We start from the raw sequence: 26,289 nt of genomic DNA on the forward strand, positions 1-26,289 counted from the left end.
ATGCACAAATTCCATAGGTGAGATAAGGGTAAATAAGTGAGTGATATAGGGCCAGGAGGGCTGACTGTATAACATAGTACCGTAGTACTTAGCACAGTGGTGACGTGTACTTAGCTCAGTGGTGACGTGTACTTAGCTCAGTGGTGACGTGTACTTAGCTCTGTGAAGACCTGTTTGTGTGCTCTCTGTGAATCTGAACCAGGATGCCCTCTCTTGAGCAACTTTACCAGCAGCTGAGAGAAGAGCTCAGAGTTGCTAAGATGGAGATACGGCGATTAACGGAGGAGAACAAGAGGATTCGTAGTAATCCTCCTGTTGTGAGTCCCCAGGTTAAGAGGGGAGCTTGGTCAGTGGCCGGGCAACATGGAACCAAGCTGAAGATCAAGAAAACGGTTGGAGAGGCAGAAACAACGAGAAACCAGAAGACTACCGTGGAAACTTCCAACCCATTCTCGGTGTTACCTGACGAATGTGTGTGTTCTACTGGGAATGCCACAACGAGCACCAAAGAAGCATTGGCAGACGTGAGTGAGACATCCCTAGAAACCCCAACGAAGTCCATCGAGAACGTCTTGACGAATTCTACAAGTGGTGTAATGCTACCTGGCGAATGTGAGTCGACTACTCGGAGCATCACGACGGACGACGCCAAGGAAGGTAAAAACATTGTTGTTGTTGGGGATAGCCAGATTAGGTACATGGATAGGGCATTCTGCTTGAAGGATAGGAGTAGGAGGCAGAGAGTGTGTTTTCCTGGGGCTGGGATGAAGGATATTGTTAGCTGTCTGGATGACATCATGAGAGGTAATGGGAGCAATCCTATTATCTGTCTCAGTGCTGGAGGCAACGATGTTGGCAGACGTAGGAGTGAGGACCTGATTAGCAGGTATAGGTCAGCAATAGAGATAATTAGGAGGAAGGGTGGGAAACCTGTCATATGTGGCACTTTGCCAAGGAGAGGAGTTGGAAATGAATGGCTGTCCAGAGCAATTGGTGTCAATTGCTGACTGGACAAATACTGTAAGGAAAATGCAGTAACATTCATTGACAACTGGGACCTCTTCTATGGCAGAAATGACATGTATGCCAGGGATGGGGTTCACTTATCTAGGTGTGGGGTGGGAGCACTGGCCAACGCAGTGGAGGGAGCTGTTAGGTCTTTAAACTAGGAATAGTTAGTGGTATGGGTTTTTGCGGGAAAACTGTGAAGTCTCAGGGTAGTAATATGAGTACTAGGAGAACTAGTAATAGGCAAAATGAGGTGGATATTGGAAAGCCAGTGGCACAAATTGACAAGGACAGTAATAGGTTTAGTGGAATAACAGAAAGGAGCAGGAAAGGTAAAGAGAGAGGAGGGTCTTTAAGTATTTATTACACAAATAGTCGCAGTGCTAGGAAAAAGATGGACGAGTTGAGACTAGTTGCTAGTGCAGGTAACATAGATGTATTTGCCATTACTGAGACGTGGTTTAATTCAAAAAGTCGGGACATGCCTGCAGAATGTCACATTCAGGGTTTTAAATTGTTCCAAGTAGATAGAAGTATCGGGAAGGGGGGTGGGGTGGCATTGTATGTCCGAGATCGCTTGAACTGTTGCATAAAAACGGGTATTAAGTCTGAAGTAACACATACAGAGTCTGTTTGGATAGAATTTTCAGAGGGGCATGAAAAATTAACTTTAGGTGTGATATACCGTCCCCAAAATTTAGATAGGGACCAGGGGAGACTACTTATTTTTATTATCACACTGGCCGATTCCCACCAAGGCAGGGTGGCCCGAAAAAGAAAAACTTTCACCATCATTCACTCCATCACTGTCTTGCCAGAAGGGTGCTTTACACTACAGTTTTTAAACTGCAACATTAACACCCCTCCTTCAGAGTGCAGGCACTGTACTTCCCATCTCCAGGACTCAAGTCCGGCCTGCCGGTTTCCCTGAATCCCTTCATAAATGTTACTTTGCTCACACTCCAACAGCACGTCAAGTATTAAAAACCATTTGTCTCCATTCACTCCTATCAAACACGCTCACGCATGCCTGCTGGAAGTCCAAGCCCCTCGCACACAAAACCTCCTTTACCCCCTCCCTCCAACCCTTCCTAGGCCGACCCCTACCCCGCCTTCCTTCCACTACAGACTGATACACTCTTGAAGTCATTCTGTTTCGCTCCATTCTCTCTACATGTCCGAACCACCTCAACAACCCTTCCTCAGCCCTCTGGACAACAGTTTTGGTAATCCCGCACCTCCTCCTAACTTCCAAACTACGAATTCTCTGCATTATATTCACACCACACATTGCCCTCAGACATGACATCTCCACTGCCTCCAGCCTTCTCCTCGCTACTATGGGAGGAAATTGTTAGGGCCACAAGGCACGATAATGTAGTAATTCTAGGAGACTTTAACTTTAGTCATATTGATTGGAATTTCTTGACTGGGAATTTAGAATCATACGACTTCTTAGAAGTAGTTCAGGATTGTTTTTTGAAGCAGTTTGTGACAGAACCTACAAGGGGTAATAACCTGCTTGACTTCGTTCTTGCAAACAATGAATCCCTTGTTAATAATTTAGAAGTTTCAGAGGAACTGGGTGCTAGCGACCACAAATCAATTACATTTAGAATTGAATGGAAGTATGATAGTAGGGATAACTCAGTAACAGTCCCAGATTTTCGCTTAGCAGATTACGATGGGCTTAGAGAACACTTATCATCTGTTGACTGGGGTAACGAAGAGAGCTATCAATATGACAGTTTTCTGAACACAATACATGCTGCTCAAAGAACGTTTATCCCTTATAAAGAAATTAGATCAAATAGAAATGACCCAAAATGGATGAATAATAGGCTGAAATATCTACTAGGGCATAAGAAAGGAATTTATAGGCGTATCAAAAGAGGCGAGGGTCATCTTATGAATCAGTATATTGACATTTAGAGGGACATTAAAAAGGGGATAAGAAAAGCTAAAAGGGACTATGAAATTAAAGTTGCTAGGGATTCTAAAACTAACCCAAAAAGTTTTTACCAGGTATATAGAACAAAAGTCAGAGATAAGATAGGTCCCCTTAAAAATAACTATGGGCATCTTACTGACAAAGAGAATGACATGTGCTCGATTTTAAATAATTATTTTCTCTCGGTTTTTACACAGGAAGACACTAATAATATTCCGGTAATTAATTTTTATAGTGGGCCAGAAGAAGATAAATTATGTAACATCACAGTCACTAGTGAAATGGTTGTGAAGCAGATAGACCGACTGAAGCAAAATAAGTCACCGGGTCCTGATGAGGTTTTTTCAAGGGTTCTGAAGGAATGCAAAATGGAAATCTGTGAACCATTAACTAATATTTTTAATTTATCTCTTCAAACAGGTGTAGTGTCTGATATGTGGAAGATGGCTAATGTAATTCCTATTTTTAAAACAGGGGACAAGTCGTTACCGTCAAATTACCGCCCAATAAGCCTGGCCTCAATTGTAGGCAAATTACTAGAGTCAATTATAGCTCAAATTATAAGAAGCCATCTCGATAAGCATAGCTTGATTAATGATACTCAGCATGGATTCACAAGAGGCCGGTCTTGTCTAACTAATTTATTAACTTTCTTCAGTAAAGCTTTTGAGGCTGTTGACCACGATAAAGAATTTGATATTATTTACTTAGATTTTAGTAAGGCATTTGATAGAGTTCCGCACCAAAGACTGTTGAAGAAAGTAGCAGCTCATGGCATTGGGGGAAGAGCGCTCTCGTGGATCGAATCATGGCTCACAGAAGGAAGCAGAGAGTGTCCATAAATGGGGTTAAATCCGAGTGGGGATCAGTAACAAGTGGCGTTCCACAGGGATCAGTCTTGGGCCCGTTGTTGTTTATAATATATATCAATGATCTTGATGAAGGAATTACTAGTGATATGAGCAAATTCGCCGATGACACGAAGATAGGTAGGATAATTGATTCAAACGTAGATGTTAGGGAACTTCAGGAGGATTTAGAGAAACTCTACTCTTGGTCAGAAAAGTGGCAGATGCAGTTCAATGTAGATAAATGCAAGGTTCTGAAGCTCCGGAGTGTCCATAACCCTAGCACTTATAAGTTAAATAATGTAGAACTTAGCCATACAGATTGCGAAAAGGACTTGGGGGTTATGGTAAACAGCAACCTTAAACCAAGACAGCAATGCCTAAGCGTACGTAATAAGGCAAATAGATTACTGGGATTTATATCAAGAAGTGTAAGCAACAGAAGTCCAGAGGTCATACTGCAGCTTTATACATCATTAGTAAGGCCTCACCTAGATTATGCAGCTCAATTCTGGTCTCCATATTACAGAATGGACATAAATTCGTTAGAAAACATTCAGCGTAGGATGACTAAATTAATACATAGCATTAGAAATCTTTCTTATGAAGAAAGATTGAAGACTCTTAAGTTACATTCACTTGTTAGACGAAGAATGAGGGGAGACCTGATCGAAGTGTATAAGTGGAAGATAGGTATTAATAAAGGGGATATTAACAAGGTCTTGAGGATATCTCTCCAAGAGAGAACCCGCAGTAATGGATTTAAATTAGATAAGTTTAGATTTAGAAAAGACATAGGAAAGTATTGGTTTGGAAATAGGGTAGTTGATGAGTGAAACAGTCTACCTAGTTGGGTTATTGAGGCTGGGACTTTGAGTAGTTTCAAATTTAGGTTGGATAAGTACATGAGTGGGAGGGGTTGGATTTGAGTGGGACTTGCACATCGGAGCTTGTTTCTTGGGTGGCATTGAAAATTGGGTTGGTCAAATGTTTGTTAGTGGGATGAATTGTAAAGGACCTGCCTAGTATGGGCCAACAGGCCTGCTGCAGTGTTCCTCCTTTCTTATGTTCTTATGTTAGGTAAGACACATATGCAACAGTTAGGTATGTTTATTTCGAAACGTTTCGCCTACACAGTAGGCTTCTTCAGTCGAGTACAGAAAAGTTGATAGAAGCAGAAGATACTTGAAGACGATGTAATCAGTCCATCACCCTTAAAGTTTTGAGGTGGTCAGTCCCTCAGTCTGGAGAAGAGCATTGTTCCATGGTATGAAACAATATTGTTTCATACCATGGGACAATGCTCTTCTCCAGACTGAGGGACTGACCACCTCAAAACTTTAAGGGTGATGGACTGATTACATCGTCTTCAAGTATCTTCTGCTTCTATCAACTTTTCTGTACTCGACTGAAGAAGCCTACTGTGTAGGCGAAACGTTTCGAAATAAAGATACCTAACTGTTGCATATGTGTCTTACCTAACAACCTGTCGGTATTTTATACCATTTTAATGTTCATAGTACCGTATCTTCGATAGTATGCCTACGGTCTTGGAATTTTTTTTTGAAATTTGTTGTATATGTGTTTGAAATTTGAGTCTATTATCAAGGTGGATTCCTAGGAATTTTCCCTCTGTGAGTTTTGTGATAGGTGATCCATTTATCATTATGTTAAGAGACACATCTGCAGCTCTTTTACCAAACTGAATGTAGTAGGTTTTGTCAATGTTTAGAGTAAGTTTGTTGGTCCTCATCCAGGTAGATATTTTCTGTAATTCGGTATTTACAGTATTGGCTAGCATGACTGGGCTCGGGTGGGAGTAGACGTATGTAGTGTCATCTGCAAATAGTGTGGGTTTGAGTAGTTGCGATGCATTGGGTAGGTCATTTATGTATATGAGAAAGAGAAGAGGGCCTAGGACACTTCCCTGTGGGACACCAACTGTAATTGGCTGTGTACACATATTGGCTTGTGTACACATATTGGCTTCTGTTGCTGAGGTATGACTTTAGGTAGTTGAGGGAGTGCCCTCTTATACCATAGTGCGACAATTTTATGTGGAGCAAGTCATGGTCAACTGAATCGAAAGCTTTACGTAAGTCAATGAAGATCCCGAGTGGGACTTCTTTTTTCTCTATTGTTGTATAAATATGTTCTAGCATGTGGATAATAGCATCATTAGTATTTTTATTAGGCCTGAACCCAAATTGACAGGGGTTGAGTATGTTGTGGGAGATGAGGTAGGAATAGATACGCTTATGGATTAATTTTTCAAAGATTTTAGAGAGAGGGTGTAGGTTGGATATTGGCCTATAGTTATTCAAGTCTGTGTGGTCTCCTCCTTTATGGATCGGGGTGACCCTTGCTATTTTGAGAACTGTAGGGAAGGTAGAGGATTCAATAGATTTGTTAAAGAGTGTTGCAATGGTTGGTGATAACACTTGTGATGCTTTTTTGTATATAAAGGGTGGTAAGGTATTTAAATCTCCCATGCCAGTCCACTAACACCCAGGATGTGACCCACACCAGTCCACTAACACCCAGGATGTGACCCACACCAGTCCACTAACACCCAGGATGTGACCCACACCAGTCCACTAACACCCAGGATGTGACCCACACCAGTCCACTAGCACCCAGGATGCGACCCACACCAGTCTACTAACCCAGGAAGTGACCCACACCAGTCCACTAGCACCCAGGATGTGACCCACACCAGTCCACTAACACCCAGGATGTGACCCACAAGTCCACTAATGCCCAGGATGTGACCCACACCAGCCCACTAATGCCCAGGATGTGACCCACACCAGCCCACTAACACCCAGGATGTGACCCACACCAGTCCAGTAACACTCCCTACCCTGAGTTATCCTGGGTGACTAACCCCCCTACCCTGGGTTATCCTGGGTGGCTAACCGTCCCTACCCTGGGTTATCCTGGGTGGCTAACCATCCCTACCCTGGGTTATTCTGGGTGGCTAACCCTCCCTACCTTGGGTTATCCTGGGTGGCTAACCCACCCTACCCTGGGTTATCCTGGGTGGCTGACCATCTCTACCCTGGGTTATCCTGGATGGCTAACCCTCCCTACCCTGGGTTATCCTGGGTGGCTAACACTCCCTGCCCTGGGTTATCCTGTGTGGCTAACACTCCCTATCCTGGGTTATCCTGGGTGGCTAACCCTCTCTACCCTGGGTTATCCTGGGTGGCTAACCCTCACTACCCTGGGTTATCCTGGGTGGCTGACCATCTCTACCCTGGGTTATTCTGGGTGGCTAACCCTCCCTACCTTGGGTTATCCTGGGTGGCTGACCATCTCTACCCTGGGTTATCCTGAATGGCTGACCATCTCTACCCTGGGTTATCCTGGGTGGCTGACCATCTCTACCCTGGGTTATCCTGGGTGGCTAACCCTCCCTACCCTGGGTTATCCAGGGTGGCTAACACTTCCTACCCTGGGTTATCCTGGGTGGCTAACACTCCCTACCCTGGGTTATCCTGGGTGGCTAACCCTCTCTACCCTGGGTTATCCTGGGTGGCTAACCCTCACTACCCTGGGTTATCCTGGGTGGCTGACCATCTCTACCCTGGGTTATTCTGGGTGGCTAACCCTCCCTACCCTGGGTTATCCTGGGTGGCTGACCATCTCTACCCTGGGTTATCCTGGATGGCTAACCCTCCCTACCCTGGGTTATCCTGGGTGGCTAACACTCCCTACCCTGGGTTATCCTGGGTGGCTAACACTCCCTATCCTGGGTTATCCTGGGTGGCTAATCCTCTCTACCCTGGGTTATCCTAGGTGGCTAACACTCCCTTCCCTGGGTTATCCTGGGTGGCTAACACTTCCTACCCTAGGTTATCCTGGGTGGCTAACACTCCCTATCCTGGGTAATCCTGGGTGGCTAACACTCCCTACCCTGGGTTATCCTGGGTGGCTAACACTTCCTACCCTAGGTTATCCTGGGTGGCTAACACTCCCTATCCTGGGTTATCCTGGGTGGCTGACCATCTCTACCCTGGGTTATCCTGGGTGGCTAACACTCCCTACCCTGGGTTATCCTGGGTGGCTAACACTCCCTACCCTGGGTTATCCTGGGTGGCTAACACTCCCTACCCTGGGTTATCCTGGGTGGCTAACAATCCCTATCCTGGGTTATCCTGGGTGGCTAACCCTCCCTACCCTGGGTTATCCTGGGTGGCATTGGTAAACGAGTACATCGCTAAGTGAGGAGAGGCTGTATTTAATTACAGTAATTATTTGTTTATTTACTGATTCAGTGAGAGTAGTTATTAATTTGTTATTTATTTAGCATATCATATTTATATTCTACGATATTTTCAACTCACTCAGAAATGTTCAAGAAATGGCAAAGTATTTTATCCAGTACCAACAATACCACCAGTCCGATAACATTCTTCTTTGCAAATATACAGGGTCTAAAGCCAGCAACAAACAACAAAACACCTTTCATCCATGGACTGCTTGCAGAGGCAAAGGCAATGTTCGCGGCTTTCACTGAGACCCATATAAAGGATCACTTGGACAACGAAATATGGATCCCAGGTTACAACCTATACAGATGTGACAGAGTGAACAGGCAAAAGGGGGGGGGTTGGCCTGTACATTGCAGAGTCAATTGTTTGCACATAACTGCTAAATGCCTCAAATGATGTAGTGGAAGTTTTAGCAGTAAAGGTCGAGAACCAAAACCTAGTCATTGTGGTAGTCTACAAGCCTCCGGATGCAACATCCCAGCAATTCCAGGAACAGCTGGTAAAAATTGACCACTGTCTGGAAAACCTTCCAGCTCCTGCACCCACCATCTTGCTCCTGGGGGATTTCAACTTAAGGCACCTAAAATGGAGGAATATAGCAAATAATATTGTTGCAGTAATAACACCAGGAGGCAGCTCTGATGAAAACTCACACTCACGCGAGCTTTTAAATCTCTGCACAAAATTCAATTTAAACCAGCAAATAATAGAGCCTACTAGACTGGAGAATACACTAGACCTCATCTTCACTAACAATGATGATCTGATAAGAAATGTCACCATATCAAAAACAATATTCTCAGATCACAACATAATTGAGGTTCAGTCATGTATGCGCGGAGCCCCAGACCGACATAATGAGATTAGTCACGAGGGAGCATTCACCAAATTCAACTTCAATAACAAAAACAAAGTGGGACCAAGTAAACCAAGTCCTAACCGATATTAGCTGGGAAGATATACTAAGCAACACAGACCCCAACTTATGCCTAGAACAGATTAACTCGGTGGCACTCGATGTATGCACAAGGCTTATTCCTCTAAGAAAAAGGAGGAGTAGATGTAAAACAGAAAGAGACAGGCGCTCCCTTTACAGGCGACGGAAAAGAATAACAGAGCGGCTAAAAGAGGTCAATATATCTGAAATGCGTAGGGAGACACTGGTCAGAGAAATAGTAAGCATCGAACTTAAGCTAAAAGAATCCTTTAGGAGTCAGGAATCGCGGGAAGAACTAAAAGCCATAAATGAAATCGAAAGAAACCCAAAGTACTTCTTCTCCTATGCCAAATCAAAATCGAGAACAACGTCCAGTATTGGGCCCCTACTTAAACAAGATGGGTCCTACACAGATGACAGCAAGGAAATGAGTGAGCTACTCAAGTCCCAATATGACTCAGTTTTTAGCAAGCCGCTAACCAGACTGAGAGTCGAAGATCAAAATGAATTTTTTATGAGAGAGCCACAAAATTTGATTAACACAAGCCTATCCGATGTTATCCTGAAGCCAAATGACTTCGAACAGGCGATAAATGACATGCCCATGCACTCTGCCCCAGGGCCAGACTCATGGAACTCTGTGTTCATCAAGAACTGCAAGAAGCCCCTATCACGAGCCTTTTCCATCCTATGGAGAGGGAGCATGGACACGGGGGTCGTCCCACAGTTACTAAAAACAACAGACATAGCCCCACTCCACAAAGGGGGCAGTAAAGCAATAGCAAAGAACTACAGACCAATAGCACTAACATCCCATATCATAAAAATCTTTGAAAGGGTCCTAAGAAGCAAGATCACCACCCATCTAGAAACCCATCAGTTACACAACCCAGGGCAACATGGGTTTAGAACAGGTCGCTCCTGTTTGTCTCAACTATTGGATCACTACGACAAGGTCCTAAATGCACTAGAAGACAAAAAGAATGCAGATGTAATATATACAGACTTTGCGAAAGCCTTCGACAAGTGTGACCATGGCGTAATAGCGCACAAAATGCGTGCTAAAGGAATAACAGGAAAAGTCGGTCGATGGATCTATAATTTCCTCACTAACAGAACACAGAGAGTAGTCGTCAACAGAGTAAAGTCCGAGGCAGCTACGGTGAAAAGCTCTGTTCCACAAGGCACAGTACTCGCTCCCATCTTGTTCCTCATCCTCATATCCGACATAGACAAGGATGTCAGCCACAGCACCGTGTCTTTGCAGATGACACCCGAATCTGCATGAGTGTCTTCCATTGCAGACACTGCAAAGCTCCAGGTGGACATCAACCAAATCTTTCAGTGGGCTGCAGAAAACAATATGAAGTTCAACGATGAGAAATTTCAATTACTCAGATATGGTAAACATGAGGAAATTAAATCTTCATCAGAGTACAAAACAAATTCTGGCCACAAATTAGAGCCTAACACCAACGTCAAAGACCTGGGAGTGATCATGTCGGAGGATCTCACCTTCAAGGACCATAACATTGTATCAATCGCATCTGCTAGAAAAATGACAGGATGGATAATGAGAACCTTCAAAACTAGGGAGGCCAAGCCCATGATGACACTCTTCAGGTCACTTGTTCTATCTAGGCTGGAATATTGCTGCACACTAACAGCACCTTTCAAGGCAGGTAAAATTGCCGACCTAGAAAATGTACAGAGAACTTTCACGGCGCGCATAACGGAGATAAAACACCTCAATTATTGGGAGCGCTTGAGGTTCCTAAACCTGTATTCCCTGGAACGCAGGAGGGAGAGATACATGATTATATACACCTGGGAAATCCTAGAGGGACTAGTACCGAACTTGCACACGAAAATCACTCACTACGAAAGCAAAAGACTTGGCAGACGATGCACCATCCCCCCAATGAAAAGCAGGGGTGTCACTAGCACGTTAAGAGACCATACAATAAGTGTCAGGGGCCCGAGACTGTTCAACTGCCTCCCAGCACACATAAGGGGGATTACCAACAGACCCCTGGCAGTCTTCAAGCTGGCACTGGACAAGCACCTAAAGTCAGTTCCGGATCAGCCGGGCTGTGGCTCGTACGTTGGTTTGCGTGCAGCCAGCAGCAACAGCCTGGTTGATCAGGCTCTGATCCACCAGGAGGCCTGTTCACAGACCGGGCCGCGGGGGCGTTGACCCCCGGAACTCTCTCCAGGTAAACTCCAGGTAAACAGTGGTATATTACAGACCATTCTGGAGAAATACGCTGACTTTGCTAGCTGTAAATAATGCATTACCATGTGTGTGTGTGGGTGTGTGTGTGTGTGTGTGGGTGTGGGTTGGTGGGTGTGTGTATGCATGTGTGTGTGGGTGTGCGTGCTTGTGTGTATGCATATATTTGTATGCTCGTGTGTGTGTGTGGGTGTGCGTGCTTGTGTGTATGCATATATTTGTACGCTTGTGTGCATATGTCTGTGCGTGCGCCCTTGTGTGTGTATGTGTGTGCGCGCGCGCTAGTGTGGGTGTATGACCCACTTAATACTTGTATTTATAACTCATTACAGTTGTGATCAGGTGTGGACGTATCAGTGGTTCATTACTTTGTAATTTGTTCATGACTGTAACCATGTATAGGAGTGAGGCTGATTCATTACCTCTGTAACTTGCCATGATTGTGACCAGATCTACCTGGAGTTCATTACCTTTGTAACTAGTTCAGCTATCATAACTTTGGGGTTCAGTCACTGGACCCATTATGTACCTTTGTAATCTTTTGACTACCGCCCACAGGATGGGTATGGGGTGCATAATAAAGATATTAAACTATCGATGGTTGGAACATAACCCCACTGTAAGTCAAGGAGCACCTTCCTGTGCCTTTAACAGTGATGTTTCTACTGTTGCTGTAATTCTAAACTTTTGATCATGTTGGTGCTTTAAAATAAAGACTGGGTGAGTATTTTGGTTGTAAGAACTGCTTAACATGATTAATAATAATAATAGTAATCTGCAAGTACATGTACAGTAAATCCTTGACTTACAAACATATCGAGAATCTCGTGTATTGTCTATAATCATAATACAAGAAAGTCTTCAACTTAAGAACACGTTGGGGACTTTCTGTATTGTGTATAATAATGATATTATACACAATACAGCTAGCCCTCCACTTTTGTGAGTTCCACTTTCACGAGCTTCGAATATTCATGAATGCCCAGCCGCCCAATCATAACATGCATATGCAATATTTTATGAAGTTTTCATGTGTTTTATGATTGTTCGTGGTTCAGTAGGCTAAGGCAGCAATATTGTTAGGTTAAGTAAATGCTATTATTAATATTCCCTGCAATATATTTGCACATCAAAACATTTGCGACTGCTACTGTACAGTCCTGGGAGACAGTAATAGTAAAGCTGGAGGTGCTGTCCTGGGAGACAGTAATGGTGAAGCTGGAGGTGCTGTCCTGGGAGACAGAAATGGTGAAGCTGGAGATACTGTCCTGGGAGACAGTAATGGTGAAGCTGGAGATTTTGTCCAGGTAGTCGGGAATTATACGCAGGAAGGAATACATATAAATGACCTCATAGGGGACAGGAGCCATAGTAGGGAAACAAGTGTAGTCAAAGATAAGATAAAACCAATATTGCAAACTAGAAATTCCGCAGGAAATAGCAAACAAGAGGACTCCAATAGCAATAGTGAGGATAAATTACCAAAAACAACTGGTGGGAGCTCCATTGTTGGTGCTAGGGAGGATAGAAGTAAGACAGGGAAACATGCACCAACAGGGAATACAGTCACAGAAACCCAAGGCAAGCGGAAACCAAGCCTGTGCACATACTATGCACTTGGTATCTGCTGGCATGGGAAATCTGGAAAAACAGATGGGACGTGCAACTATGACCACCCTAGAAAATGCCATGCCCATATGACAACAGGAAAATGCAAACTCCCTTCCTGTAAGCTTTTTCACCCTGAAATGTGTACCTCTTCAGTACAGGAAAGACTGTGCTATAACTTAAATTGCCAGGCATACCATCTAAAGGGGACAAAAAGATACAAAACATCCAGGCCATGGGAAAACCTGGGTAGCCACAGCCACTCAAGAGGGAGAGGTTTTTTAGTGCCAGGAAGGAAAAAAAACTGGCAGGAAATGGCAGAAATCGTACACCAAATCCAGTCATTCCTGGAGTGGAACCACAGTCGATGGCCTCCACTCCAAACCAACAGATACAGATACTAATGCCGGAAAAAAAATCCCCCCCCAGTACCAACAATACCACCAGTCCGATAACATTCTTCTTTGCAAATATACAGGGTCTAAAGCCAGCAACAAACAACAAAATACCTTTCATCCGTGGACTGCTTGCAGAGGCAAAGGCAATGTTCGCGGCTTTCACTGAGACCCACATAAAGGATCACTTGGACAATGAAATATGGATCCCAGGTTACAACCTATACAGATGTGACAGAGTGAACAGGCAAAAGGGGAGGGTTGGCCTGTACATTGCAGAGTCACTTGTTTGCACAGAACTGCTTAATGCCTCAAATGACGTAGTGGAAGTTTTAGCAGTAAAGGTCGAGAACCAAAACCTAGTCATTGTGGTAGTCTACAAGCCTCCGGATGCAACATCCCAGCAATTCCAGGAACAGCTGTTAAAAATTGACCACTGTCTGGAAAATCTTCCATCTCCTGCACCCAACATCTTGCTCCTGGGGGATTTCAACTTAAGGCACCTAAAATGGAGGAATATAGCAAATAATATTGTTGCAGTAATAACACCAGGAGGCAGCTCTGATGAAAACTCACACTCACACGAGCTTTTAAATCTCTGCACAAAATTCAATTTAAACCAGCAAATAATAGAGCCTACTAGACTGGAGAATACACTAGACCTCATATTCACTAACAATGATGATCTGATAAGAAATGTCACCATATCAAAAACAATATACTCAGATCACAACATAATTGAGGTTCAGACATGTATGCGAGGAGCCCCAGACCGACAAAATGAGACTAGTCACGAGGGAGCATTCACCAAATTCAACTTCAATAACAAAAACATAAAGTGGGACCAAGTAAACCAAGTCCTAACCGATATAAGCTGGGAAGATATACTAAGCAACACAGACCCAAACTTATGCCTAGAACAGATTAACTCGGTGGCACTCGATGTATGCACAAGGCTTATTCCTCTAAGAAAAAGGAGGAGTAGATGTAAAATAGAAAGAGACAGGCGCTCCCTTTACAGGCGACGGAAAAGAATAACAGAGCGGCTAAAAGAGGTCAATATATCTGAAATGCGCAGGGAGACACTGGTCAGAGAAATAGCAAGCATCGAACTTAAGCTAAAAGAATCCTTTAGGAGTCAGGAATCGCGGGAAGAACTAAAAGCTATAAATGAAATCGAAAGAAACCCAAAGTATTTCTTCTCCTATGCCAAATCAAAATCGAGAACAACGCCCAGTATTGGGCCCCTACTTAAACAAGATGGGTCCTACACAGATGACAGCAAGGAAATGAGTGAGCTACTCAAGTCCCAATATGACTCAGTTTTTAGCAAGCCGCTAACCAGACTGAGAGTCGAAGATCAAAATGAATTTTTTATGAGAGAGCCACAAAATTTGATTAACACAAGCCTATCCGATGTTATCCTGACGCCAAATGACTTCGAACAGGCGATAAATGACATGCCCATGCACTCTGCCCCAGGGCCAGACTCATGGAACTCTGTGTTCATCAAGAACTGCAAGAAGCCCCTATCACGAGCCTTTTCCATCCTATGGAGATGGAGCATGGACACGGGGGTCGTCCCTCAGTTACTAAAAACAACAGACATAGCCCCACTCCACAAAGGGGGCAGTAAAGCAACAGCAAAGAACTACAGACCAATAGCACTAACATCCCATATCATAAAAATCTTTGAAAGGGTCCTAAGAAGCAAGATCACCACCCATCTAGAAACCCATCAGTTACACAACCCAGGGCAACATGGGTTTAGAACAGGTCGCTCCTGTCTGTCTCAACTACTGGATCACTACGACAAGGTCCTAAATGCACTAGAAGACAAAAAGAATGCAGATGTAATATATACAGACTTTGCAAAAGCCTTCGACAAGTGTGACCATGGCGTAATAGCGCACAAAATGCGCGCTAAAGGAATAACAGGAAAAGTCGGTCGATGGATCTATAATTTCCTCACTAACAGAACACAGAGAGTAGTCGTCAACAGAGTAAAGTCCGAGGCAGCTACGGTGAAAAGCTCTGTTCCACAAGGCACAGTACTAGCTCCCATCTTGTTCCTCATCCTCATATCCGACATAGACAAGGATGTCAGCCACAGCACCGTGTCTTCCTTTGCAGATGACACCCGAATCTGCATGACAGTGTCTTCCATTGCAGACACTGCAAGGCTCCAGGCGGACATCAACCAAATCTTTCAGTGGGCTGCAGAAAACAATATGAAGTTCAACGATGAGAAATTTCAATTACTCAGATATGGTAAACATGAGGAAATTAAATCTTCATCAGAGTACAAAACAAATTCTGGCCACAAAATAGAGCGAAACACCAACGTCAAAGACCTGGGAGTGATTATGTCGGAGGATCTCACCTTCAAGGACCATAACATTGTATCAATCGCATCTGCTAGAAAAATGACAGGATGGATAATGAGAACCTTCAAAACTAGGGAGGCCAAGCCCATGATGACACTCTTCAGGTCACTTGTTCTATCTAGGCTGGAATATTGCTGCACTCTAACAGCACCTTTCAAGGCAGGTGAAATTGCCGACCTAGAAAATGTACAGAGAACTTTCACGGCGCGCATAACGGAGATAAAACACCTCAATTACTGGGAGCGCTTGAGGTTTCTAAACCTGTATTCCCTGGAACGCAGGAGGGAGAGATACATGATTATATACACCTGGAAAATCCTAGAGGGACTAGTACCGAACTTGCACACGAAAATCACTCACTACGAAAGCAAAAGACTTGCCAGACGATGCACCATCCCTCCAATGAAAAGCAGGGGTGTCACTAGCACGTTAAGAGACCATACAATAAGTGTCAGGGGCCCGAGACTGTTCAACTGCCTCCCAGCACACATAAGAGGGATTACCAACAGACCCCTGGCAGTCTTCAAGCTGGCACTGGACAAGCACCTAAAGTCAGTTCCTGAACAGCCGGGCTGTGGCTCGTACGTTGGTTTGCGTGCAGCCAGCAGCAACAGCCTGGTTGATCAGGCGCTGATCCACCAGGAGGCCTGGTCACAGACCGGGCCGCGGGGGCATTGACCCCCGAAACTCTCTCCAGGTAAACTCTCTCCAGGTATTATTATGTTTCCCTACATCATATTTGTGCACCAAACATTTGTGAATTTTCAAGATTCACGAGGTTCTTGATCCCCAACCCTTGCGAATATGGAGGGCCACCTGTAATGATATAATACGCAACATTCTCAATGTGTTTGTATATCAAGCTATACAGACCATTGCTAACATCAGTAACATACTATGTACTTATATAGAAAATCCCTTATTATGCAGAACATTTCCTGCAACTTATGTTATTGTGTTTTGCAGCTTATTAGATGCATTTTTCCATAAAATGTCTCCCAAAAACCACTGCTTCCTATAAACTGAAGGTCAGTTACGGGAGCTATAAGTTTGGGGTGTGGGGGGTGGGCTGTAGCTCTCCCAGTTATATCCGATGCTGAACCATTGAAACAAAACAAGTCATAAACTGTGACATACAGTAATTTTGTCCCCAGGATGTGACCCACACCAGTTGGATTACTGGGTGAAGGCTCAAACCTCCACCACTAACTGGTCACAAACCATGCCATGTTTATTTCCCCTGTGTGACTTTATTTTCTTTTTGTGAGCAGTGACCAACAGGATTTACTGTTGTGAGGTGAACCGCTGCGATCACTTGCTTCATAAAGACAGTGGACAGTACGATACTGTTGAATATGAATAACATCCTGAGACATACATTTGTCTTTGCTCACAAGATCAGCATTTTTTGCTCAAAAGGTCATTGCCCTGCTCACAAGGTATTTGTCTTCCTCACATGGTTATTGTCCTGCTTACAAGGGCATTGTCCTGCTCACATGGTCATTGTCCTGCTCACAAGGTTATTGTCCTGCTCACAAGGTTGTCCTGCTCACAAGGTTATTGTCCTGCTCACAAGGTCATTGTCCTGCTCACAAGGTCATTGTCCTGCTCACATGGTCATTGTCCTGCTCACAAGGTTATTGTCCTGCTCACAAGGTTATTGTCCTGCTCACAAGGTCATTGTCCTGCTCACAAGGTCATTGTCCTGCTCACATTGTCCTGGGAGACAGAAATGGTGAAGCTGGAGATACTGTCCTGGGAGACAGTAATGGTGAAGCTGGAGATTTTGTCCAGGTAGTCGGGAATTATACGCAGGAAGGAATACATATAAATGACCTCATAGGGGACAGGAGCCATAGTAGGGAAACAAGTGTAGTCAAAGATAAGATAAAAAAAATATTGCAAACTAGAAATACCGCAGGAAATAGCAAACAAGAGGACTCCAATAGCAATAGTGAGGATAAATTACCAAAAACAACTGGTGGGAGCTCCATTGTTGGTGCTAGGGAGGATAGAAGTAAGACAGGGAAACATGCACCAACAGGGAATACAGTCACAGAAACCCAAGGCAAGCGGAAACCAAGCCTGTGCACATACTATGCACTTGGTATCTGCTGGCATGGGAAATCTGGAAAAACAGATGGGACATGCAACTTTGACCACCCTAGAAAATGCCATGCCCATATGACAACAGGAAAATGCAAACTCCCTTCCTGTAAGCTTTTTCACCCTGAAATGTGTACCTCTTCAGTACAGGAAAGACTGTGCTATAACTTAAATTGCCAGGCATACCATCTAAAGGGGACAAAAAGATACAAAACATCCAGGCCATGGGAAAACCTGGGTAGCCACAGCCACTCAAGAGGGAGAGGTTTTTTAGTGCCAGGAAGGAAAAAAAACTGGTAGGAAATGGCAGAAATCGTACACCAAATCCAGTCATTCCTGGAGTGGAACCACAGTCGATGGCCTCCACTCCAAACCAACAGATACAGATACTAATGCCGGAAAAAAAATCCCCCCCCAGTACCAACAATACCACCAGTCCGATAACATTCTTCTTTGCAAATATACAGGGTCTAAAGCCAGCAACAAACAACAAAATACCTTTCATCCGTGGACTGCTTGCAGAGGCAAAGGCAATGTTCGCGGCTTTCACTGAGACCCACATAAAGGATCACTTGGACAACGAAATATGGATCCCAGGTTACAACCTATACAGATGTGACAGAGTGAACAGGCAAAAGGGGGGGGGGTTGGCCTGTACATTGCAGAGTCACTTGTTTGCACAGAACTGCTTAATGCCTCAAATGATGTAGTGGAAGCTTTAGCAGTAAAGGTCGAGAACCAAAACCTAGTCATTGTGGTAGTCTACAAGCCTCCGGATGCAACATCCCAGCAATTCCAGGAACAGCTGTTAAAAATTGACCACTGTCTGGAAAATCTTCCAGCTCCCGCACCCAACATCTTGCTCCTGGGGGACTTCAACTTAAGGCACCTAAAATGGAGGAATATAGCCAATAATATTGTTGCAGTAATAACACCAGGAGGCAGCTCTGATGAAAACTCACACTCAAACGAGCTTTTAAATCTCTGCACAAAATTCAATTTAAACCAGCAAATAATAGAGCCTACTAGACTGGAGAATACACTAGACCTCATCTTCACTAACAATGATGATCTGATAAGAAATGTCACCATATCAAAAACAATATACTCAGATCACAACATAATTGAGGTTCAGACGTGTATGCGTGGAGCCCCAGACCGACAAAATGAGACTAGTCACGAGGGAGCATTCACCAAATTCAACTTCAATAACAAAAACATAAAGTGGGACCAAGTAAACCAAGTCCTAACCGATATAAGCTGGGAAGATATACTAAGCAACACAGACCCAAACTTATGCCTAGAACAGATTAACTCGGTGGCACTCGATGTATGCACAAGGCTTATTCCTCTAAGAAAAAGGAGGAGTAGATGTAAAATAGAAAGAGACAGGCGCTCCCTTTACAGGCGACGGAAAAGAATAACAGAGCGGCTAAAAGAGGTCAATATATCTGAAATGCGCAGGGAGACACTGGTCAGAGAAATAGCAAGCATCGAACTTAAGCTAAAAGAATCCTTTAGGAGTCAGGAATCGCGGGAAGAACTAAAAGCCATAAATGAAATCGAAAGAAACCCAAAGTATTTCTTCTCCTATGCCAAATCAAAATCGAGAACAACGTCCAGTATTGGGCCCCTACTTAAACAAGATGGGTCCTACACAGATGACAGCAAGGAAATGAGTGAGCTACTCAAGTCCCAATATGACTCAGTTTTTAGCAAGCCGCTAACCAGACTGAGAGTCGAAGATCAAAATAACATTGTATCAATCGCATCTGCTAGAAAAATGACAGGATGGACAATGAGAACCTTCAAAACTAGGGAGGCCAAGCCCATGATGACACTCTTCAGGTCACTTGTTCTATCTAGGCTGGAATATTGCTGCACTCTAACAGCACCTTTCAAGGCAGGTGAAATTGCCGACCTAGAAAATGTACAGAGAACTTTCACGGCGCGCATAACGGAGATAAAACACCTCAATTACTGGGAGCGCTTGAGGTTTCTAAACCTGTATTCCCTGGAACGCAGGAGGGAGAGATACATGATTATATACACCTGGAAAATCCTAGAGGGACTAGTACCGAACTTGCACACGAAAATCACTCACTCACATGGTCATTGTCCTGCTCACAAGATTATTGTCCTACTCACAAGGTCATTGTCCTGCTCACAAGGTTATTGTTTTGCTCACATGGTCATTGTCCTGCTTACAAGGTTATTGTCCTGCTCACATGGTCATTGTCCTGCTCACAAGATTATTGTCCTGCTCACAAGGTCATTGTCCTGCTTACAAGGTTATTGTCCTGCTCACAAGGTCATTGTCCTGCTCACAAGGTTATTGTCCTGCTCACAAGGTCATTGTCCTGCATACAAGGTCATTGTCCTGTTCACCAAATTAATTTCTTATCATAAGGTCATTTTCATGGTCATAAGAACAGTTCTCTTGATTGTAGGATAATTTTCTTACCGAACAATGGCAAGAGTATGGGAGGCCAACCCTGAATCATACAACTTTTCACTGTATGTAGAGATTATATAAATTTTGACTGCATGTAGAAATTGTATATAGTATTTTCACTGTATGTAGAGTTTGTATATATATATTAGAACTTGTATATATCTTCACTGTATATAGAACTTTTGTATCTTCTCACTGTGCATAGAACTTGTATATGTTTTCATTCATTTCACCGGTTGTTTCAGATGGTGCCATATGCCACGTTGATCATCAGTGGTATATACAGGGCAGTGAACTCACCCAAACTTCTAACCATCCCTGATGCCAAGTTCCTCCTGCAGCCTATATATACACTCTGGCTCCCTACCAGTGTAAGTTTCTTTATATTTACACAAGCATATTTAAAGGGTTGGGTTAAAAGTTCCTATCTTTATTTACAAGAGCTATTACTTAACTTCAACTCATTTGAAAACCTTTTTATTTTATGACCACAATGGATTTTGACTTTTTTGGGTTATCCTGGTGGGTATTTTACAAATATGTATGGTAATTGTACTTAAGTGTACCTGTAGCTTACTTACTTACAAACAGAATGAAATTGGAGGCATATGTGGGCCAGCAATTTCATTTGGTCAACTGACTTTATTTCAGTTATGTTGTAAGAACATGTTCCATTTTAGAATCGTCTTAGGATTAAATGATCTCAGACGAAGTGATGTTCTGGAGTAGGGTACAGTCAGAGAGTAGTTGCTGCTTGCTGCCTGTCTTGCAGTGTAGAAGCTCACTTCTTGCTGTTCTTGGAGTGGAGGTACTTTGACACTATTGGCCTTGTCTACAACAGTAAGGCAACCCACATTCCTCCAGTGTTGAAGGCTCTGCTGAAATGATGGATCTGTCCAGGCTGGGTTCAGACAAGAGATAAGTCGTTTTGCTCTCTTCTCTTTTCTGTCAAGAAATCACAGATGAGACATGGGGCAGGCAGTCCAAGAAAGTGGAGCACACTCAAGTTGTAAGCAGTCTTGCCTCATACAGTGTCTTGCAGCCTCTACTGTTTAGAGTCAAATTTTACCCCAAGGATATCAACCTCATCCCAGGGTACCAACACTCTCCCATTCATTCTTACTGCTGCACCAGCATTACTATCATGGCGCATAGAGACCATCACCTGTGTTTTCTTAGAAGCAAATGCAACTTGCCATCATTTTTCCTAGGCTGTAAGCTGGTGATTGATGTAACATAGAGCAGCTAGCATTTCCTCTCCTGGATAAGTGAATGCTAGAGTACAGTCATCTCCATATGCATGGGATTCTAGGACGAGCTGAAGGTCATTGAAATAAACATTCCATAACAGTAGCACAAGCACACTTCCCTTTGGTACACTGGCACTAGTAGTGAGTCTTGTTGACTCTGTTCCACTCAGAACTACATTTAGAGATATACCTTGAAGGTAATTACTGAGAAGGCATAGTGTAGATCTAGCTGGTAACTCCTAGTGCTTGCAGTTTTGCCAAGAGTCCCTGGTGCCATACTCGGTGGAAATGTAGCAATGTCCAGTGCTACTACACAGCTGACTGTGGATTCATCTAGTGACTGGTGCCACTTAGTGGAGAAGTTTAACAACAGATCAGCAGAAGAGTGACTTTTTCTGAAGCCATATTGACGATCACAAAGAAGTGAATGGTAGTGGAAAAACTCATCCTCATTTATTGTGAGGTTATTGTCTCAGGAATCTTGCCAGTGATTGACAAAACTGACACAAGTCTGTGGTTGTTGATTTCCATTCTGCTCTTCTTTTTGTGAACTGGGAAATACATTTGCCTCTTTCCACAGAGAAGGCCATTTACACTACTAGGCACTGCTGATAGATGCGAGTTCGAGGTGCTGCTAGCTGGTCTGCACATCTACTCAGCAATCTTGGGCTCACCTTTCTGGACCCACAGCTTTTTTCTTCCTCTCTGTCTGCCTATACTCGCCTATTTGTATTTCTCAGTTCTTTACATATGGACTTAGTGCCTATTTTGAATATAATAATAGTAATAATAATAATAATAATAATCCACAAAGTAAAAGTGAGATTCATTCCCCTTGGTGTCCACTGATAGACATACTGTGGTCTCTAAATAGATAATCATATACAAAAAACCACATACTGATTGTTATTAGTATTATTATTATTATGATAATGAAGATGATGTTTCTTATTACAGAGAGGTTCACCATCACTGCCACACAGGATGCTGGCCATCTGTGACGTCTCAGCAGATCCTGGAGGATCTACAGAGTTCATGACAAAGTGTACCACCATTGACACACCCTTCTGTCTCTATGATGCCAACCAGAATAAAGACACTAACAGGTACACAAATAAAGATAAAGAAAAATGACAGGCAGAGTTGTGGCTTTTTTTGTACTCGACAATATTCTATAACATGTAAATCACACATTATGATTAATATCGTGGAACCCTGTTACAGCTTCAAGGGCCCTGGAGCACTGGTGTGCAGCATAGACAATATGCCCATACAGCTGCCCAGGGAAGCCACGGATTTGTTCGGGTCGCTGCTGCTGCCTCACATGTACGACATCTTGCAGTCTGATGGCTCCAAGCCCTTTGAGGAGCAGTCATTCACCCACGAAGTGCATGGGGTTAGTTTTTTGATGTTCAGTTGTGAAGTTCATGGGATCAGTCTCTTGATGTTCAGTTATTAAATTCGTGTAAGTCTGACTGACCTTGGCTACAAGACTGTAGGTCTGAGTGACCTTGGCTACACGACTGACTATAAGTTTGAGTGACCTTACCTTGAGTTTTCCTGGAGAGGGTTTCAGGGGTCAACACCCCTGTGGCCTGGTCTGAGACCAGGCCTCATGGTGGATCATTGTCTGATCAGCCAGGCTGTTACTGCTGGCTGCATGCAAGCTGACATACGAACCACAGCCCAGTTGGTCAGGTACTGACTCTAGGTGCCTGTCCAGTGCCTTCTTGAAGACAGCCAAGGGTCTATTGGTAATCCCCCTTATGTATGCTGGGAGGCAATTGAACAGTCTTGGGCCCCGGGACACTTATTGTGTTGTCTCTCAGTGTACTTGTGGCACCCCTGCTTTTCATCGGAGGAATGTTGCATATCCTGCAAATTCTTTTTTCTTTCATATGGAGTGATTTTCATGTGCAGGCTTGGTACCAATCCCTCCAGGAACTTCCAAGTGTATATTATCATGTATCTCTCTCTCCTGTGTTATAGGGAATACAGACCAAGGACCTTCAACCGTTCCCAGTAGTTTAGGTGCCTTATCGCACTTATGTGTGCGGTGAAAATTCTTTGTACGCTCTCCAGGTCAGCAATGTTGCCAGCCTTGAAGGGGGCAGTTGGTGTACAGCAGTACTCCAGGGTAAAGAAAACAAGCGGTTTAAAGAGAATCATCATGGGTTTGGTGTCGTTAGTTTTGAAGGTTCTCATTATCCATCCTATCACTTTCCTAGCAGATGCGGTAGATACATTGTTGTGGCCTTTGAAGTTAAGATCCTCTGACATTATCTCTCCCAGGTCCTTTACATTACTTTTTTGCTCTATTGTATGGTTAGAATATACTGCTATGTATGATAATGTATGTAGCTATGTGTACCTGTAACTGAATAAACTTACTTCTGAGAAAGGTGCTAGACAAGAGTAAAGCAGCAGCAGCAGGTCACTTTGGGTCACAGCTAGTCAGCAGCAGCAGCAGGTCACACTGGGTCACAACTAGTAAGCAGCAGCAGGTCACTCTGGGTCACAACTAGTAAGCATCAGGTCACTCTGGGTCACAACTTGTAAACAGCAGGTCACTGGGTCACAACTGGAAAAAAGCAGCAGGTCACACTGGGTGATATCTAGCAAGCAACAGCAGGTTACACTGGATCACAACTAGTGCAGCCAGCAGTAACAGCTTGGTTGATCAGGCTCTGATCCACCAGGAGGTCTGGTCATAGACCGGGCCGTGGGGGCGTTGACCCCCGGAACTCTCTCCAGGTAAACTCCAGGTAGTAAGCAGCAGGTTGCAGTGGGTCACAACTAGCAAGCAGCAGTAGGTTTACCTGGGTCACAGTAAGTAACCAGCAGGTCACACTGGGTCACAACTAGCAAGCAGCAGTAGGTTTACCTGGGTCACAGTAAGTGTCACAACTAGCAAGCAGCAGTAGGTTTACCTGGGTCACAACCAGCAGGTCATACTGGGTCACAACTAGCAAGCAGCAGTAGGTTTACCTGGGTCACAGTAAGTAACCAGCAGGTCACACTGGGTCACAACTAGCAAGCAGCAGTAGGTTTACCTGGGTCACAGTAAGTAACCAGCAGGTCACACTGGGTCACAACTAGCAAGCAGCAGTAGGTTTACCTGGGTCACAACTAGTAAGCAGCAGCAGGTCACACTGGGTCATAACTAGCAAGCAGCAGCAGGTCAGTCTGGGTCAGAACTAGGAAGTTGTGCATAACAAGGGACTTCCATGGAATGTACTTTAGAAAAAATGAACTGTACTCCTGAAATAGACTGTACTCCTGAAATAGACTGTACTCCTGAAATAGACTGTACTCCTGAAATAGACTGTACTCCTGAAATAGACTGTACTCCTGAAATAGACTGTACTCCTGAAATAGACTGTACTCCTGAAATAGACTGTACTCCTGAAATAGACTGTACTCCTGAAATAGACTGTACTCCTGAAATAGACTGTACTCCTGAAATAGACTGTACTCCTGAAATAGACTGTACTCCTGAAATAGACTGTACTCCTGAAATAGACTGTACTCCTGAAATAGACTGTACTCCTGAAATAGACTGTACTCCTGAAGTAGACTGTACTCCTGAAGTAGACTGTACTCCTGAAATAGACTGTACTCCTGAAATAGACTGTACTCCTGAAATAGACTGTACTCCTGAAATAGACTGTACTCCTGAAATAGACTGTACTCCTGAAATAGACTGTACTCCTGAAATAGACTGTACTCCTGAAATAGACTGTACTCCTGAAATAGACTGTACTCCTGAAATAGACTGTACTCCTGAAATAGACTGTACTCCTGAAATAGACTGTACTCCTGAAATAGACTGTACTCCTGAAATAGACTGTACTCCTGAAATAGACTGTACTCCTGAAATAGACTGTACTCCTGAAATAGACTGTACTCCTGAAATAGACTGTACTCCTGAAGTAGACTGTACCACTGAAATAGACTGTACTCCTGAAATAGACTGTACTCCTGAAATAGACTGTACTCCTGAAATAGACTGTACTCCTGAAATAGACTGTACTCCTGAAATAGACTGTACTCCTGAAATAGACTGTACTCCTGAAGTAGACTGTACCACTGAAATAGACTGTACCACTGAAATAGACTGTACCACTGAAATAGACTGTTCCACTGAAATAGACTGTATTCCTGAAATATCACTTTGAATCTCTTATCCATTGTTGACAGGAATATAATTGAACCATTGTTTTTCACAATAAGCATTTTAGACTATGTGAATATATCCTTTGTCTTATACAAATTTAATTCACTTATAATTAATAATCTACTGTTCAACTGTGAAATAATTACTGTCCTACTGTACAACTATGATAAAATACATAGTATTAAGTAGTGTGTAAGACAATAATGTTAAGTTGGCCCATAATGCCAGGCATAATAAAGGTTATCTTTGTAAGACAATAATGTTAAGTTGGCCCATAATGCCAGGCATAATAAAGGTTATCTTTGTAAGACAATAATGTTAAGTTGGCCCATAATGCCAGGCATAATAAAGGTTATCTTTGTAAGACAATAATGTTAAGTTGGCCCATAATGCCAGGCATAATAAAGGTTATCTTTGTAAGACAATAATGTTAAGTTGGCCCATAATGCCAGGCATAATAAAGGTTATCTTTGTAAGACAATAATGTTAAGTTGGCCCATAATGCCAGGCATAATAAAGGTTATCTTTGTAAGACAATAATGTTAAGTTGGCCCATAATGCCAGGCATAATAAAGGTTATCTTTGTAAGACAATAATGTTAAGCCCATAATGGCCCATAATGCCATAATGCCAGGCATAATAAAGGTTATCTTTGTA

The 26,289-nt window shown here is 43.4% G+C and overlaps 1 pseudogene; it reads left to right on the forward strand.

The window, feature by feature from the left end:
* On the forward strand, positions 1–24,245 carry LOC138851342 (alpha-aminoadipic semialdehyde synthase, mitochondrial-like; annotated as a pseudogene).
* The last annotated feature ends 2,044 nt before the right edge of the window (positions 24,246–26,289 follow it).

Source organism: Cherax quadricarinatus, unplaced genomic scaffold, assembly GCF_038502225.1.
Source record: "Cherax quadricarinatus isolate ZL_2023a unplaced genomic scaffold, ASM3850222v1 Contig374, whole genome shotgun sequence".
Taxonomy (NCBI): Eukaryota; Metazoa; Arthropoda; class Malacostraca; order Decapoda; family Parastacidae; genus Cherax; species Cherax quadricarinatus.